The sequence below is a fragment of the Hesperophylax consimilis genome, chromosome 7 (genome assembly GCF_061612785.1).
Source record: "Hesperophylax consimilis isolate HC1 chromosome 7, BYU_Hcon_1.0, whole genome shotgun sequence".
Taxonomy (NCBI): domain Eukaryota; kingdom Metazoa; phylum Arthropoda; class Insecta; order Trichoptera; family Limnephilidae; genus Hesperophylax; species Hesperophylax consimilis.
Window position 1 is genome coordinate 34,055,411 of NC_142842.1, and position 11,247 is coordinate 34,066,657.

The 11,247-nt window shown below is 35.6% G+C and overlaps 1 non-coding gene across 1 annotated transcript; it reads right to left on the bottom strand.

The window, feature by feature from the left end:
* Positions 1–4,085: 4,085 nt before the first annotated feature.
* TRNAT-UGU (transfer RNA threonine (anticodon UGU)) lies at positions 4,086–4,157 on the bottom strand. Its single transcript has one exon. It is a non-coding gene; the product is annotated as a tRNA-Thr (tRNA).
* Positions 4,158–11,247: the final 7,090 nt, after the last annotated feature.

Here is an 11,247-nt window from a genome sequence, read left to right on the forward strand (position 1 = left end):
AAATTTTTCTATTTTAATTTTGGCGTCAGAGGGTATTTTTTAAATAGTATCGTAAAATAAACATAACACAAAAGTAATACAAATAACTGTTTCATGTCAAAAATGCACATTGACAATGTAGTGATAATCTCTAAGGTACAAACAAATAACATTTTAACTGAAATTCATTCATAAATAAGGAAATAATCTAGGATAATAAATCTTTAAAAATTCGCCATACTAGTCGAAAACATGTCCGTCACTACCAGTGTTAATTTGAAGGAACATTGAAATTCATTTACAATATTCTGGGAAATGACTGTGATCAGTGAATTGAACTGATGTTATTATTATAGAACACATCTTAATGCGTTAAAATATTTGTAATTTGAGTATAAAATATTGATATCTCACCTTAAATTACGTAATCAATGACGGCAGAAATTCGATGAAACTCACAATCAGCAGATGTCAAAATATTTATCGTTGTTATGGCGGGAATAAGGATTTCAACCGAGCGGAAAAAATAGACGCCACAGAAAAGACTACAAACTATAAGAAAACCAAAACATGGCTTTTCTAAATCGCTACATTTATGGTAAAAAAAATCACAAAGTTCAAGTTAATTTGAATTAACAGTGGGGCTGAAAGGGTTAAATGGTTTGGGCATGTAAAGTAGATGAACGAAAGGAAAACGAGAAGAATTTACAAGGTGTTAGGAAACTCGTAGTACAGGTTGGTGAATCCAAATCACGTGGAGAACCCAAAAAAAATTCTATCTGTGCGTTCCGATTTTTTTTAACTGTTTTCATTTTTGGCAATTAAAGGGATAAAAAAAACTTCTGGAGCTGGACTTGAACGCATTCTAAAAGACATTAAACAATTGATATTTGACCTAAAAATGCCATCTTCGAGAACGATCTAATCGAAATCGAAAGTTCAAATCAAAAAAATGTTACACCACAAAATCGAATCCAAATGTGATTTAGATTCAGAATTTCGCTTGTACTATTGGTTTCCGGAAACCGTGTATAACAATACAGTGCTTGCGTATTCCCTAAAATTAATCAACTCATTGTGGGATCGTAATTCAAAACAAAGCTTTTGACATATATGGTGCAGGTGTAATTTTGTACAACGGTTCCGCCTCACGCATTGATACGTAAGCGCACGGGGCATGTAGCGCCGTCAAATATGTTGAGACGGTTGCCCAGAAAGAGTTCCATGTCTGTGCGTGGGTGAGATGATTAAAGGGGTTGACAGATTAGGCCATAAGTTCAAAGCGTTTTATATAAATCCATATTGCTCCCGATACAATCCCATACAGACTTATGACACCTAAAAAAATTAAGTGTTATAAGTGTGGGCGTGGCGACGACATGCGCCGTGATCTGCTAGTCAGCGATATTTGAAAAATATGCGAACAATTTGCGGAGCGCCGTAATTACGCGGCTGTCATCTGTCAAAGTGGCAGATCCCATACAAAGAAACGATATTCGGCGGCAGTTCCCCGACTGATCTGGGTACCTAGCACAATCGATTGACAAAGTGTTTATCAATAGTGTCGATAACTTGTCATCGTTCCCGAGCTCGACTGCAGACCGCCAACCAACAAACAGTTCACAATGACGGTTGTGTTCTTAATTTATTCGCTGTGAACTGTTGTTTGTACGTTAGTGATCTGCAGTTGTGCTCGGGGACAATGACAAGTTATCGACATTATTGATAAATCCTTAGTGCTAGGTACCCTGATCCCCTCTCCTGAGGAAGATTATATCGTAGGGTGTCACCCCAACATATAATACGTATATACCAGGCCCTATTTATGCGCGCATAATACAGCGTAATTTGTCTAAGACTTAAATATTGAAACGTTCATCCTTTCTGTGGTCCATGCCCGGAAGTAGGAGAAAGTTTGACCATCTGTTCTGTGAAGCACTCTCATCTTGCGGTAACCTAGTTTCCACACAGATTGTATTCAAGCACCTTCCTTATCAGCTTTTGAGAATACACGATACAGAGAATCAGATTTTATCGATGCATTATCTACATGTTTTTTTTAGTTGGTTATTTCTATGATTTTTTATATACAGTCTACAAAAGTTTTGTTACTCGTACCACCTCACTAGGAGAACTTGTGCTGAGGTGTTCGCAAGTGTTGGGAAAGAGTTATTATTCCGTTATAAGTAAAACACACATCATCGTCCTTGAGGTACGCCATGGATAAAACTAGAGGATATAGAGCATAATTTTACATATTACTTAGACATAGTTTCGTGAAAAGAATTTAATGCAAGCGTTTAATTTACCGTATTTTTTATGTGATAATATATAATACCGCACAAGAATCCCAACTGCTTCCAACCGTCTGGAACCAGTGAGTCTTTGGCACCTAGTCCATAATTGGGGTATGTTGTGATAAGGTAGTGGAAAGGGGAAAGATATGGGAAAAAGAAATGTGGGGAGTACCTGGCTATTCAGTTCTGGTAACCAAACACGGCTAAAGCCATTTCAAGCAATATTTCAATTCTGAATGGTGGACTTACACCAGAGCTATACTGAGAGTATCTTCCACTTTGGAACTTTCCGAAAGTATACTATATATTTTACTTTATAAGACAAATCACTAAAACGAAATTACCAACGCTACTTTAATTTGTAGGATTCAACAATGTGCTGGTTATAGATTACGCTTAATTCTATAAATGGAATCAGTACCTAAATATATCAATAGTACCCCAAACTTGTTGACGAGATCCTGAATCCTATTGGTTAGTAAGTGTGTGTGATAGTTGGTTGTGTGTATAAGAATATGCAGAAGAATGTTACATTTTGTCTTGTGTTTCTAGTCGGCACATGGAATTTTATAGTGGCGACGATATCAGGGTTGTCAATATAATTAGTAATATAATATAATGGAATGTAATATTATAACATATTATTTTAAATGAATAAATTGTAAAATAACACAAATGCATCAAATGTAATGATTTATCAAATGTAAGTATTATTTATAACAATTTTTTAATAGATCAAACGTTACGTTACGTAGATTATAAAAAAACATTACGTTTGTACAAAATACGTATTGATATGAATCTTTGTTGCAAAGGAAACCGGATGGCTAAATTATGTCGTTTTTGAGTTCTAAATATCACAAATTACACTTTTCTATCTATCGATAAAAGTTTCATCGATTTGCAGAGCTGTTGAAATCTAATAAAACGATTTCTCGATAAACCTTTTTATTGTGATTATTGCTATAATTAATTACGTTAATAGTGATGATAATTAAGTTTATGTATGACGCCACTGAAAATGTTATTATAACTTACTAGCGTAGACCCGTGAATATACGGAATATTTTGAAACAGAAAATTAAAACAGTTTTCCATTAAAATATTATATTATTATCTATATGGTACCTACTTAACAGCTTGTCTGAATCCTTCAGACAATCAGTTCCAGTTTTTTTTTTTTAAATTACAGTTCATTACAAAGCATATTTGAATTCATTGAAACAGATTTATTTCATGGGGACGCTCAGACAACCGACATTTATTAGTATGTTTGTTGATTACCAAAAAGAATACTCTGTTCTCTGTTGATATACGATATTAAAATTCCGCGATAACTGACAGAATGACAATTCAAAACACCTTCAAACGATCATTAAAAACAATGAAAAAACAAACTTATAAACCTGTCCTACTTAACCTAGTTTTTGTCTCTTTTCACGACTTTTTATCACTTTTTAATGGTGTTTTGAATCGTCATTGTGTTGAGTTGTGCGATTACCCGATTTTATGCATCCTTCAAAATATTACCGATGGTCTTCTTGAAAAATACAGGAAAATAATGTATATGAAATGATGTTATTTTGCAGGGTATTATGCAGACCAATTATCAGTAGGACAAGAAATAAGAGGAAATCATACTGTACGAGTAAAAAACGAATCGAGAGGATTCCATCTTAATAATCTATCCTACGCGGGACCCATCGTCATGGGAGTCGGAGGTAACAAACAGATCACTATTTTTACTAAATAACAAAGAAAAATAAACATCATAAAAACAAAAAAAAAGAATTCGCCATAGGCGGTTTCTGCCCCCAGAGAGATTTGAACTCTCGACCCCTGGTTTACAAGACCAGTGCTCTGCCCCTGAGCTATGGAGGCTGGCGGACGTAGCGTCATAAATAGTGTAAAAGTATCCATGACAACATAGCACATCAATCTTTCTGCGTTTCTTATTTCAATATTCAGTTAATTTTCATGAAGCATTTGAATAAAATGTTACGATAACTTTTAAATTTAAAGTGTAAAATATATTATTTTTGTACGACCATTGAGCAGTGACATCTAGCGCTTGAAATGTAATGCTTCTAAGAAAATAAAATCAACTCATCTAATTATATTAAATTTATTAACTGCCTAAGCGTGCGCAATATTTTAAATTAATGAAAAACGTTTTTACTGTGTAATTAAAAATAACCATAATTATCGTTTGTGTGAATTTGATAAATATCCACAGAAAATTATAAGGTGTGTATTTAATTTCTTCGACGCTGCCATCTAGCGGTGAAAGATTTAAGAAAATGCTTATACAACATAAAAACAAGCGAGCTCTCGAATTCACAACAAACAATAATTCATATTGATTATAATATATGGTTAGCACCTGAATTAAAATTTTACTCGATTGATTTAAAATTTCGTTTATTTTTCGTTTCCAGGATTTATCGTCGTAGCGGCCTGCGTGATGACATTCGAAGCCCGCGACTCGGCCGCTAAAGTAGTTCCCGCGCGGTTCAAGATGGCGCCCGGCAAGGTTCGTCAGGTGGCCGCCGCGGCACGCAGATCGGCTGGCTCGCAGACCGGCCGCTGGGAGCACCATCTCGGAGTTTTTAAATCTTCGCCTACAAGCAGCGATCGCCGAGCCCTAACGGCTGCGTTTATGCAATTTTCTAAAAATCTTGGGTAATAATATTATCAACATTACAGATTTTATTTTTCGAAGATTTGGTTTGCGTCTCCGCTGAAGTCCTTAGGCTGTCATGGCTGGCTGTATGAAATTCGTAAAATAATATTGGCGACCTCTACTGTCGCATGCAAAGATAATATAATTATTATCTGAGGCAAATACAATTTGCCCACAACATGGAAATATCACGGTTAAATAATATCCTAAACTATTTATTGAGTTAGGCAAATTATTAATATTCTAGGACAGTGATGCGCAATCAGTAGCCCAAGAGCCCAATTTGTGATGCCCACTTGCCTAATAAAATATCCATAAATTTGCATTAAAGAATATACAACGGTTACTGTCCTGTTTTGCAAAAGGGTATCGGGTAAAATGTTAGTCTTTCAAAGTATTGAATCAGTCGCTTAAAACAATAAGGTTTTTCTTACATAATTCTTAAAAAGATCCAATTTTTTGATTCAACCTAATTGTACAAAAACATTCACTTTGGCAGCGCAGCGCTTTATGTTGAAATTTCTGTTTGATGATTTTAAAGGGGTCCGTTTTACAAAATACCAAAAGTTGACTTAAAAGATTTTGTTTTTACTTTCCGAAAGATAAAAGTCAGAAGTTGCCCAAAATTGCAAGTATTTTTTATGAGTATTTCAGAATGATAAAAATCGACAGCATTAATTGGTTTGGCCTTTGAAATATAAAATTCTGTCTGCGGCGCTTTATGAAAAAAAATACAGGTTTAGAAAATACTAATACGTTTGGACCTTGGTTAGAATCATATTTTAGACCATGTTATGCCACAATAATTAGGGAAAATGACGTAGGTTAAGAAGAAATATGTTTTTTTCAACGCCAAATTAAAAAAAATATGTTTATGAATGAAATTACAGTTCAGCGGAGCACCAACCCCCAAGCAGTCCCCGTCCCCCCCTCACAAGTAGCCTGTCCCCCCACGGGCCCCGGCGGCCCTCTCGCTTGCAGCGCTGCGGCTCCGTGCCCGAGTTGACCTGCGGGGGCCAGCGGGGGGTGCAGGCAGCACGCAGCAGCCAGCTGGGCACAAGCAGGGGACCACCGACCCGCCGGCCCAGACCCACCCTGCTTAATCCCGCCATGCTGGGGCACGCGAGACAGGCGCTGTCGGTTGATGAGAGCCATGTTAGATGTGTTAGGTAAGTGAATAAAATCCGATCTCATCACATCTCCGAAGATTAACTATTAGGCAAACTAGAAAATTACAAAAGGTTAAAAAAAATTACTTTAAATGAATTTATTATAATTACCTAAGTGGTTCACAAACTATAATGACCCAAGAGAAATTAGCTGTTTTATGTTAGAATAACTCAACATGGGCGTATTTACAAGTATATAATAAAGCCCGCATAGATTTTTCAGTTATTAATTGTAAACTAGAATAAACTCAACTAATTATGTAGATCAGGGGCGTAATTACAAGATTCTAAATAAAACAAGTGCAGGAATATGGCCCTACACTGACTAGGAAAAATACGAGCGTACAACACCAAAATTCAAAATAATATTTTTTAAAGTTACTCATAAGAAAAATGTGGATATGAAAGCAGACAAAACGTGTAGTAAGCTTCCCGCTTTTAATATTTGTCCTTGAATTAATTTCATCTAACAAGAGCGCCCCTTTCTGTACGGTGTAAATACAGTGTAACTACATCGTCGTCAATTTCCAGATGAGCAGCGCTGTGAGGTAGGTTAAGATAGGGGCTGTAGGAAGGTATAAATTAATGCTGATCTTGAAGAGGCCCGGATTAGAATAATGATAATATAATAAAGTTTGTTCAATTCAGCTGAGCAGAGTGGTGAGTGCAATACTGTACCATATAAAAGAATGCATGCATTGATGTATAGTCAATGCATACATGTAAATGAATTACGCAATGATTACATGATATAAGGAATATATTAAAATATATATATTTGGAAGTCCGTCAGGAAAGAAATGACCTAATTTGCTTCTTCAAAATTATAAATGGTATTATTGATTCACCTACTCTACTGCAACTCATTCCCTTCAATATCCCCTCGCAAAGACTCAGAAATAATGAACTGCTCTTCCTCAACCATCAGTCGACAAATTATGCATATTATTCACCATTGTCCAGAATGTGTAGACTGGTCAACTCAAGTCAAAACCTTAACTTTTTTTAGATAAGTCTGAATAATTTTTGCCAGTCGCTAAACAAGTGAAGGAATATTATAAGTGTCCTGTGGTCCTGACCCACGGCGTATTCTTGACTTGATTCGACTTGTCACTTTATTTTCTTATATTATATCTACCATATGTCTTTGCTTTCATGTACCTTTGTCTACTCCTGTATTTTTCATTTTACTTTATTCGTGTTATTATTTTGTAATTTGGACGATGTCCGTTAATAAATAAATGTAACATTGAATATGGGGTGAATAAAATAAAATAGTTAACACAGCACTTGTACTGCTGTGGCTTGCGAGAAATTCTCCATCTATAGTGTAGGGGCATGCCCTGCCACTGTGCGACGGCCTGGATGAGAATTTTTTCCGATTTCCGGTAGCTCTGACCAGGGCCGCTGAGAGGGCACGTTAGCCAAGTCCGAAACTTGGGGCCCGGGCCTAAGGGGGGCCCGGGACGGGGCCCGGATATTTTACTAAAAAATGCCAATGACACTAGGAACGGACGTGGGCCGGGCGCCCAGGCCCGCACGCTCCGTAGGCCCAACTGTCAGAGCGTGTTCACACACAGCACACAGCTATAATATTTTTTAATTTTTTTTCCGGTTAAGGAAAATATTCTAAGACATTCTGTATTATTATTATTATTTTTTTAATCGTATTTTTGAAACCCTGGGGATTTTTTGAAAATTTCAATCCGAAAAATCAGACCTTTTTTTATAAACCGGAAAGACGGGACATAATTTTATAGGTGAGAAAAAACAATGATTACATAGCCGAAAATCATTTAAAAAAAAGAACGTTTTCCACACGAATGACACAGCAGAATAACGAGGCATACCAAAAATATTACATCTCATAAATATTTTTTTCCTTGATCCATCTTATTGATCATAAATCATTATAATGTACAACGTCTATATTAATAAATCCAATGTAATATACTAGTACTTGTAAATTATAATAATAATAAGAATATTATAAAATTTGATTTTGATAAAATCAGCACCATAACCTTTATACCTCTAAAACACGTACCGACATCTAAATTGTACGGGGTTCTCTTCACATATGAGTTGTTTGGTATCAAAACTGGTCAGATCCAAAATTTAAAAAAAATAAACTAAGTATTGAACTGTGTTCATTATTAACAAAAGAACAGTTCTTATTTTTCAAAAGCAGTCATATCCGCATATTTTGTAAGAGAAACCGGTTTAAAAAGCGGCTGTGGTATGAAAAATAGTCAAATCCAGCACTTGTTTTGGTGTTTCCTGAAAATTCACCTAAAGTGGAGTTGACCAGTTTTGATACCAATTGACTCATATGTCAAAAATTCAAACCAAATGAAAAGTTCGCAGAGAACAAACAATAAATCTAGTGAACGAATTCAAAAATTCGCCTGAAATCAAAGTGATGCCATATAAAAAATTAAATCAGTGTGGAATTTTACAAAATTAATAGGAACATTTTCAGTAGACGGGACATTTTCATGTAGTGACGACACGAGCCCAAATAATGGATTTATTTATTTAAAAATAAAAATAAATGTACATTTCTACAAAATTTTACTAACATTTTCGTAATCTTAGTAAAAAGATCTATCCACACGATTTTTTCCAAGTCGTTATGAAATCCATGCAAGTGGCCTATTGAATTGTAAATGGTGATGGCGATTTTTCTGGAAATTTTAGGCCGGATTCTTCCCAAAAAAGATATCTTTTTGCCAATTTTCTTTTGGGTATATTCGGCATGTCTATTGAAGTTTAGTTTGGAATCTAATATAACTCCTAAGTATTTGATTTCAGTAACATTTTCAATAATTTCACCATCAATTTTAATTTTGCTTTCACTGAATGTCTTCTTATTTCCAATCACCATACATTTTGTTTTTTATTTAAGCTTATTTATTTTTAGCCATCTTGATACATCATCTAGTTCATTATTTAAAATATTTATTAGTTCTTTATAGTTATCTCCAGTTAAGTATATAAGTGTATCATCGGCAAATAGTCGTACTTTGCATTTTGAAAATATTTTCACCATGTCATTAATATAGACTTATAGAGTATGAACAATAGGGGTCCAAGGATCGATCACTGCGGTACTCCTAATTTATTTTCCATTGGTTTTGAAAATTGATTATTTATTTTTGTTACCTGTTTTCTGTCTTTCAAATATAATAATTTAATTTAGCCTCAAGATATCTTGATTAACGAAGAATATGTAAATACACACAAACAAGAAACACAAGTATTTTATTTTGAGTATTCACCATAACTTTTTAAACATTTCCATTGAATAATTATGCTAAATTCGAATGATTGGTATAATGGTATAAGAAAAGGTAATGAAGTAGTATTCCTAGCAGTAGCAGGTAAGCATGAACTTATTAATTGTTATCTCACCCCCCCCCCCCCCGGTAAGTTGTGGGGCGGTGGCCCGGTATAGTCTACTAGACTTGGGGCCCAGATTAGCTGTAGGCGGCCCTGGCTCTGACTCGTCCCGGCTACTCTGTGACGCATCAAAACAACGAATCCATCCACCTTTCCCTCTGCAAACATCTGCGAGGCAATATTAAATTAATGACGAAAAACAGACGCTTGACCTGAAAAGACCTTCCACGAATATCAATTTTTTTTTTTAAATCTAGTCATATTAAATACTTTATTATAATTTATTCTCATATTCCAGATACAGCCGCGAATCACTAGCGGGCTCCCAGGGTTCCATGGCCATGGACCTGCATGTACCCAGCGAGGGCCCAGTGACGTTGCGAGTGCGGGACCGCTCCCGAGCCGGCCCACGTCCAGGCCGGGCCCGCCCGCCCAACACGCGCTCTGACACAGCCCGACGACACATGCTCAGCCGACAGCGGCCCATCGATGACGATGAACATCACGGTAATGCATTATTTGTTAATTAATTCTTCTTCGTATGAATGAGGATAGTTGGTGGAAGTCAAAATGGTTGTTTTTAATTTGAATTTTGTTAATAAAGAGGAATGTCTCTGACGGACATCGTTCAGACAGCGGGCGGGCGGCGTATATTTGATTTTTATGCAATTCTACAGTTTTATTCCGAGGTTACTGTCTACGTCTAATTTTGAAAAATTCTGTGTAAAACCCAGGCAACTAACAAAAGCCGGGTACTTCAGCTAATAACATAGTCTATATAAATACTATTTAGGTTATATTTAGGCTATACATACCCTCACAATGCCAAGTTCGATAACTTCCTTCCTATTACACGCCAGCGTTTCCGTCTCACATAATTCTATGATCTGAGGTTACTATAATGTTAGAGTTGACAACAAATAAGTTTAGTACAAATTTTAAAATAATTTACTGTCATGCATAATACTTACAGTTAATTTCAATAATTTAAACCATAAATCAGCACAAAAAATATAATTTAACTATTAAATAATATTAATTTCACTATCTCGTTTGAATTGTCTTCATAATTATATTATTTATAGTTACATGCATTTTTATATAAAATTATTTACTTTACATAAAATATAAATGACATTTTCTGAATTAATTGAAAAAAAATATTTTTTGGAATAACTAAAACTTGAATAAAATTACGAAGATACATTTTCAATTTGGGAGACGGGTATGGGTACCGTCGCCCCGGGAACCATTCATTGGATAACCAACACCTCTGCCACAGGTAACCCCAAGTGGTTCGCAACATTTGGTGACTTAGCAGAAGTGCCCAGGTTCATGGGGTGAGGTTTGGTTGAGGGAGACTTTTGACCTCTTCAGCAGGACTCTCTCGACCCATTGCCCTGCACAGCTGTTTGAGGGTTGCATTCATAGGTCCGTCACTCTTGGACATACTGATCCCTAGATTCCTATTTATCCCTTTGAATTTCCTATCCTTCCTTTCCTTAAAAAATACATTCCACACCAAAGATGATACAGACCTTGAGTGAAATTATTTTTCTCAGCACCTCCTGTGTAGAGCTAATGTAAAAAAAACATACATACTAAAGATATAAAAACTAGGTAACGTAAGTTAGTAACGAGAAAGGGAGTTAACTTGGAAACATAAAGGTCAAGCAATAATTTAATTGTGAAAAACACAAAAATTTTATCATGCAAT